The sequence below is a fragment of the Ochotona curzoniae genome, unplaced genomic scaffold (genome assembly GCF_017591425.1).
Source record: "Ochotona curzoniae isolate NIBS_2020 unplaced genomic scaffold, NIBS_Ocur_1.0 contig_430, whole genome shotgun sequence".
Lineage (NCBI taxonomy): Eukaryota > Metazoa > Chordata > Mammalia > Lagomorpha > Ochotonidae > Ochotona > Ochotona curzoniae.
In genome coordinates this window covers 27,961,052-27,969,310 of record NW_024466219.1, presented here as the reverse complement: position 1 = coordinate 27,969,310, position 8,259 = coordinate 27,961,052, and the positions used below count along the sequence as shown (strand labels likewise).

The 8,259-nt window shown below is 40.5% G+C and overlaps 1 pseudogene; it reads left to right on the top strand.

Moving 5' to 3' along the window:
* Window positions 1–496: 496 nt before the first annotated feature.
* Window positions 497–5,508, top strand: LOC121160113 (annotated as a pseudogene).
* The last annotated feature ends 2,751 nt before the right edge of the window (window positions 5,509–8,259 follow it).

Here is an 8,259-nt window from a genome sequence, read left to right as displayed (position 1 = left end):
TGCAGGGACCAGAACCGGCATCCACATGGGACCCCGGCGTGATCTATGCACGTTGTTTCTTAAGATAGTCACTCAGAGTTGCCTGGAGTTGGAGGAAGAGGGCCAAGACCTTACATGGACTGATTTCGACATGAAGGATGCCTGTGGAAGTAGGTGTGTCTCTAGATTACGTAGATTTTGCTTGTTTGTTTCTTTCCTGTTTTCTGCTAAACCAATTTCCTAAGAGCTAGTAGTTAAAGACGGACTTCCAACAGCTGGAGGAATAAGTCCTCCATTCCTGAAAGGGAATTGGGTGATGTGCCAAGGTACCTGTGGTGTGTAAACAAGGAAAGCATTTTGTACAAATGAATTCATCAACATATAGGAGTGAGATCTGCAGTTAAATCCCCACACCATTCTACACACAACATAAATACAGGGTGAGCTTTCTCGCTCCTCCCCGCCATCTTGACCGGCGCACTAGGTTGGAGGTTCGACCCACAGCTCAGGTAGGAAGATGGTGGCCACGAAGAAGATGAAGAAGTCACTGGAGTCCATCAACTCTTGGCTTCAGCTAGTGATGAAGAGCAGAAAATACGTGCTGAGCTACAAGCAGTCCCTGAAGATGACCTGGCAGAGCAAGGCGTAGCTGGTCATCTCACCAACAACTGCCCGGCCTTAAGGAAATCTGAAATAGAGTATTACGTTGGCCAAAACTGATGTCCATCACTACAGTGGCAATAGTATAGAATTGGACACAGCATGCGGGAAATACTAGAGAGTGTGCACAGTCTCCATCATTGACCCAGGTGACTCTTGATATTACTAGAAGCATGACAGAATAGGTTGGTAAAAAAGTACATCCTGAAATTTTTCTTTTATTAAAACCTGCCAGATCTTGTGTTAAAATAATAATAATAATAATGAAGAAATAAATACAGGGTGAATTATAAAGCTAAACATAAAAACTAAACAACTAGAAAATATGAATATTTTCCAGTTTTCAAAGTCCTGAAGGAATGATACAAATAGAAGCATGGACATTGGAAAATAAAAGTAAAGATTTGAAAACGAATAGGTTATAATCTTGAGTATTAAAAGGATCAACAAAATCAACGGACAAAAAAAAAATGAAGAAAAATTACAGATAACAAAGACCTAATATACAATGCAGTACATGTGCATACAGCTCATATAACACTCACATGAATGACCTACATCCGTAATCAAAAACATTTAATACAACATTTAATACAAGTTTAAATATACAAAATAAATTCAGGAAATCTTTATTTAAAATTATTTCTGTCTTTTGCCTAGAAAAAGTTCAAGAGTATGCTATTCCAACAGTAAGAAATTGCTACTTACTGAGAAAGTGCTACTTACTGAGAAGAACTTTTGACAATTTACTAAATAGTCTCAAAAATCTTTGTGGCCTTTTACCTTAAAATTCATTTTTAGAAAAATCTGTGTCATAGTCATGTAAAAGGGTTTGCACCACCTTATGAAATAAGGGAAAGATTGAGAATAATGTCTCAGGAATAAAGAAATGCTTAGTAACTTATTATAAATGGGTAACAGGAAATGTTAGTGAGACATAACTAGATACCACTAGAAAAACTAAATAAAGTGTGAAATATAAAAATATTCATAATATAGTTTTATATATAAAACATTAACCATTCATACATCTATCAATCTAGCATCTATCTGTGTACTTTAAAAGGAGAATAAAAATAATAAACCAAAACACTCATGCTGCTTATCTCTGGAAATTAGATAGACACGGAATCCTGTGTACAACATGGCCAGTGAAGGGAATAGAGCCTGTAGTTAGACATTTTAGTGTTAATCTCACAAACCAACCAAATCTAATTTACTAGTCATCCCATGCTTGTAAGAAGAGACCTGGGTGACGTGCATATTCCAGCCACAGTCCTTGCTCCTTTGCAAGACTTCCCTGTTAATGTGTCCATGTCCGTTCTGCTAACTAGCTAATGGATCCTTGGTGAGCGCAGTCCAAACCAAACATTAGACTGTTAATCAGACTGGAATGTTCCTCAGCCACGTAAATGGACAGTGTTTGCACTCTGGGTTTATCCACATGATCTGTCTCTCATTATCAGAGATGACAAAGAACCAATATATTCATCAGCACATGAACATTACTCACAGGAGCTAGATTTTATAAGCAAGAAAAAAAAAACCAGTGAAATAAGAAAAAAAAAGATTAACATAAATGGAGTGAGAGTGGGAGGTTGGGAGAAAGAAACAAATGAGAGATTGTTTTAAGTGCAAGGGACCTTAAGGGACAATCTGCTCTTCCAAATCCACCATTTCATTGCTTCCTTGTTTTCCTAACAAAAGGAACAAAGCAAATGATGCTATATCAGAGAGCTAGTAAGTGGAAGAGATGGAACCAGAATTGCTGCAACTTTTCCAGGTCTTACAATGATTAGAGAGCTAGGCATTGTCAATAGTATCCTTCTAAAGATAGGAAGGAGAAGGTATTGGGTGAAAAATAGAGAGGTGAAATCTTTTATGGAGTGAATCTTTTGGTTTTCAAAATGAACAGGGAAAGTTAATTTTATTTTCTGATCACTTTTAGAGTCAGTAAAGTCATGAATGGAGTGGATATACTTGTCTCATTTTTGTCACATCGTTTTAGCCTCCATGTAGGTTGCTTAGTGTCATGGGCTTGATCTCTGTGTCTGTAAGTGCAAAATCTCTCCCATCATCTTCCAGTCATCCTTCTGAATATCTTCTGATGTTACTGTGGGCTGTCTGAGCTTTGCCCCATCTCTCCAGAGACTCTGTGGCCAAAATACTTGTGAGCACCACGATTCACACTACACAGTCTGAAAGGACTGGTGTCTGGGTTTCCTGACTCTTTTCCCCTCTCAAGCACAGTTGGTGTCTGGGAGTCCTGCTCCTTTTTCTGGATGATACTGGCATAGAGAACTGGCTGGGCAGGAACAGCTCTTCCTGCTCTTTAGAGGTTATATATCTAGGAAGGTCAAGAGACACTTAAATCGATTTTCCGTGTGTGTCTCTCCAAGGATAATGGAATGCAATGTGCCTTGAACCTTCAAGAACCAGTGCTCTGTCTGGAACATGCTTGTGGAGATATGAAAATCGTCACAGCTCCATCTATTTTAATTCACGCCTATAATGTGACTCCAAAGATCTTAGCCCAAGGGTCAGTTCATGTCTCCTGACAGATCTTAGTATTCCCAATAGAAGTATAAAGGGCTTTGCTGGATCTCCTTTATCTACTGAAATGTAATAGTTGAGGCAGCAGGAGCTTGGCTCAACCCTCTTTTCTGAGCTACAGTCATCCTTTTCCCACTGATTGCCTCTATCTAATATCACTCCATCAGTGCCTGGACTTGAACAAATGAATGGGCACAGTCATATTCTTTCCCAATCTGTATTTCACAAATCATCAAAGTCAAACTTTTATAGAGAGGGGAAAAAAAGAAACAGATCAAGTTACTCCCCTTTTGTGGCTTCTAACTGTCTAGAACAACATGCAGACACAACATACCACCACTGCCTGCATCTGTCCTTAAATTGTGACCAGTAATCCAAACTGAGCTCCACAATTTTGTACCTTTATCTTCCACCTATAAGAACTTCCCAATCTCTGATAAGGGTTATTGCAATGATTGCTTAATTCTTTGGAGTCTAATATTCTTGAATGCTGCTCTGTTATGTACTGATTCTGTAAACATAAGGAAATTTGTTCTCTTTATACCCAACTGTTCCAAACTATAAATCATAAAAACAAAATCTGCTTCCTAAAATTAATTTGAAGGCTGCTAAAAAGTAAGCTTTAGGCATATGGAATTTTTAAGGGGTTTGAGCATTTGGTGATTCATGAGTTGGGCAGCAAGTGGCTGAACATTCCACTGAAGGAGCATCAGGGGGAACATCTAGAAGATGTTTGAAGAAATAAAGCAAGGAAAATATTCAATTTGTGAAGGCAGGAAGTCCCAAGTTAGAATTGAATTGATGATTTCTGGTTGCCTCAGCTTTAATGTCCTTTTACCGTTTATACTGAACTGGTTTCAGCTTATTTAAGTGGGAATTCAAGATGTTGGAGCTATCACATTCTAATGACCACCCAATTTGCTAGCTGAGTAAATACAATCAATATTATACCTGGAAAGATGGGTCAATTGGCCATTTCCACTCATTTCTAATAAGCCTTAGTTTCCTTTTCTTTCCTTTTTATTCTTGGATGCCTTTCCAAACCTCAGGAGGCTTAACTGGGCCCAGGTGTTGCCATTCTCTTGGATCCATTGTTGTCAAGTAAGGATTCAATGAAAACAGTTGCAGAACTAGTGAGCAGCAACTATGTGGAGCCCTCCCAGGGGGAGGTAGAGAAGAGTACAGGCAGAATTATGGCCCCTTAGTGAGAATTCCGAGCTGTTCTCCAGTCACTTCCTTGAATTGTCATCTATATTAAACAGCACCCCATAACTCAGAATAAAAATAAGAACATAGGGTATCAGAGATCACCAGAACTTTGGACTTGGAGCAAGACAGAGTCTGGTCCAAATTTTCAAGATGATAACAAAGCTGGCCCAGACCTCTTACATTTAGACTCCTGGGCCATAACTCTCCTGCTTTTCTCTTTCTGCCTATACACAAGAGTGCTGAAACTTTGATATTTTCACACATATTTTTAAACTGCAGGTCTCCAATTGGGTCATGATGAGATTTTGACCTAATTGGGTGGGTAAAAGGATTTTATAAATCTTATGAGAAGGAAGAGAAAAAAATACATCTTAGCAGAGCTTGTATTTGATAAGACTCACATAATTTTAAATTTTTATGCTTCTCAAATGCTAACTTTTCTACCCTCAGAAGACCCTGCTGGCTAGGGAACATATCTTCTAACAGAAGGAAACACAAAGTCATAGAAGTTGACAACCTTTCGCTAGGATGCCTCAGTGAGTCATTGGCGAGGTTTTAAATAGAACCCACCACCCCTACCACACTCACTTCTCCATTAGACCATACACTTTTGATCATAGCAACAAAAACCCTCCACTACCCCTTCAAATATGCCCCTTCAGATTAGTTACAGGATTTCAAATTGAAATGGATAAGAAAGGGATTAAGAATCAGTGAAAAGAAAGTGGCTTTTCTTTTCTGTTTAGATTATATATTCATAAGGAGTCAGGAAAGGTAAGCAAATCCTGCAATTCTGAGCATGCAAACAATTACCATATGAGCCAAGCTACATATCTATCCACAATTGCCATAAGATGTGTTTGTGGTGAATGACACAGAAGGGCTAGCAATGGCTAGAAAAGTGAATTCAGTGTTTCTGATCTTATTGAACAAGTTCTGCTTCTCACATAGAAGGCCAGGAAATCAGTGCATTGTTTAAATCTATGAGATTGTTCTCAATGTATTTTTCAGATGGGAAAACAGCCACTCAGAATGCAGATCAGCTACCTGTCACTCAGCAATGCAGTGGCCAGTCTCAAAATGGAATTCAGCAGATCTTGGTCCTAATTCCATCACTTTCTCTTCATCTATAATTCTCAGAGCACTATCCTGGGACCAGCAGCTTTTGCATCCTCTTGACAACTTATCAGAGGAACAAATTCCAGGAGTGGAAGCCCAGCCGTAAGTAAATTTGAGATTTGTTCTTTCTAATGTGGCCTTGGGAAGCAGGGACTATCAGAAAGGAAGTGAAAAATAGGTTAGGGAAGCAGGAAAGTTGGTAGCAATGATCTCAGGCATGGTAAAATGTCCAGAACAGGTCAAAGTAGGCTCAGATAAGTTCCTTATTGGCACAGTGTTTAGAAAAGAGGCAACCAAAAAGCATCACAATGAAAGTCAAGGGAGGGTTACCAGAATGGCTGAGGGAAGGCAATTAATGTAAATCCTTTGCCAAAACCAAGTTCCTAGATGTTACCCTGATTGATCCTGTAAGTTTTCACAGGGACATAGGTGAGAAGGTGAGAGGTGCATAAAAAGTAGGAGGCGGTTAAAGCAAGGCAGGGAAGCAGGAGAGGCAAGAAGCGGTATTGTGTAATTTGAGGTTTCAGTAGTAAAATAGTATAGGGTAACATGGATACATGGGTCACCTTGAGGATTGATTGCCTTACCCTACCCCAGTTTTCTCATGTGTTTTCTTTTTGAATTTTATGGTAAATTTCTGTTTCTCACATAGCCTTGTGCCTGATGATAAAAAGAAGGAGAAGAAGCCAATAGTTATTGAGCTTGGTCAATAGAAGCTAAAGTCAAGCTGAGTGCTTGGTTCTCATCTAAGGTGTTAAGTTCTTGCAGTATAAGTAGATTAGTTTATAAAATTTTAAACTCGGGCCCGGCGCGGCGCGGTGGCGCAAGTGGTTAAAGGTCCTCGCCTTGCACGCCCGGGATCCCATATGGGCGCCGGTTCTAATCCCGGCAGCCCCGCTTCCCTTCCAGCTCCCTGCCTGTGGCCTGGGAAAGCAGTCGAGGATGGCCCAAAGCTTTGGGAACCTGCACCCGCATGGGAGACCTGGAAGAGGCTCCTGGCTTTGGATCGGCATAGTATCGGCCCGTTGCGCTCACTTGGGGAGTGAATCATCGGAAGGAAGATCTTCCTCTCTGTCTCTCCTCTCTGTATATCTGCCTTTCCAATGGAAAAAAATAATAAAAATAAATCTTAAAAAAAATTTTTTTAAACTCCTTACTTTGACACTATGTCTCTCTCTCTCTCTATTCTTTTCATGCGTATATACACACATATCCTCAAGGACCTAAAAAGCAAGACAAATGTCAATGTAAGTCCATGGTTCTTTAGAGATCCAGTGTGACAAATGTCATGGATGATTCATACACATGAATCACTTAGCTCATTGAGGAATGGCATGACATAGTTCCACTACAGGACACATTTGTTCTTTTTGGTAAATCCCTGAAATTCCAGGCAGCTGTTCTATTCCTTACACATTCCATCATGATAATGGGAAGAGGGGGAAAGTGGTTACTTTTGATCTCTTAATAACCCAAAGGAGTGGCTAAATAGTGCATCCCAGTTCCACTCATAGCAGAATGGGGCACCTACATCTAGCCCTCTGAACATGCTGAGAGCATGTCTGGCTTTGGGCAATCTGTGTGTATAACCCATTCAAGATTGGGCTTCACAGTCATTTAAGCACCAGGCTAATGGTCTGAGAAAGTAGGGAAATATGGCCCAAGTCCTCGAGCTCCTGTATCCAAAAGGGAATAGAGTCCTAGGTTCCTAGCTGTGGCTGGCCCAGCTCCAGCCTTCGTGGCCATCTTGGGGAGTCACTGAGTAGGTACAAGACTTCTGTTTGTGTGTCTCCCTCACCGTCTCGCTCTCCATCTCCCTCTCCATCTTCATCTCCTTCTCTCAGTGACTTTGCCTCTCAAAAAAAATAAATAAATAAACAAACAAAAATGAATCTTTAAAAAATAAAAGCTGTTTTTCAAGCAGATCCTTATAAAAATGAATAGGTAATGTAGAGCTTGAGAAATACATTAGTAACTATCTATTAAGGACATGTACTCAGAATATGTAAAGCACTCAAAGTTCAGTAAAAAACAGTATCTTTAGAGGGGCTCTTTACAAGTTGAAGTTTTCAGAATTAAATTGGTCACTGAAATGAACTGAAGGCCAAGTTTCTAGTCAGGGTAAATGAGATTTTAGCTAAAACCAGGAAATCAGGAAAAGGAAACTGGAGGAATTAAAGTGAATCCATTTAAAATATATTTTAAGTGGTCTAGGCCTTGGGGTTGGGGGTGGCTTGCAGATCCCTGCAGTGTGGCGGCTGTGGGGGGTGCCCTACTGGGCCAGATCCAAGGCTGGGAGGCAGTGACTGAGTCCTTGGCTTTCTCCAGGCCCAAGAGGAATCTTCCCTCAGGGTGAGTACCAGGCTCTGCCTGCTGGCCACCCAGCGGCAAGCTCTGGGGTTTTTAGGATTTGAAATTGCTGCTTAGAGACACCTATGAATAAGGCCAATTTTAATGTAGGTGAGAGATTAATTCTGGGTGATTCCCAGTAACAGGGTCATGAAACCTTTGGGCAAGCATGGGAACTGAGACCTGATAGTTTGGAGGGGAGTGTCCATAAGATATATTTGGGCCAGACTGAATCACAAGCCAAATTAGGAATCCTGAGATGGGCTGTCAGCATAGAACATCACTGGTCACCACACACCATTCCACATCAAAGCTCTGGATGGGGGTCTGTCTGGCAGGGCTAGGTACCATTACTTGACTGGGTGGTGGAATAGTGAACTGGTCACATTT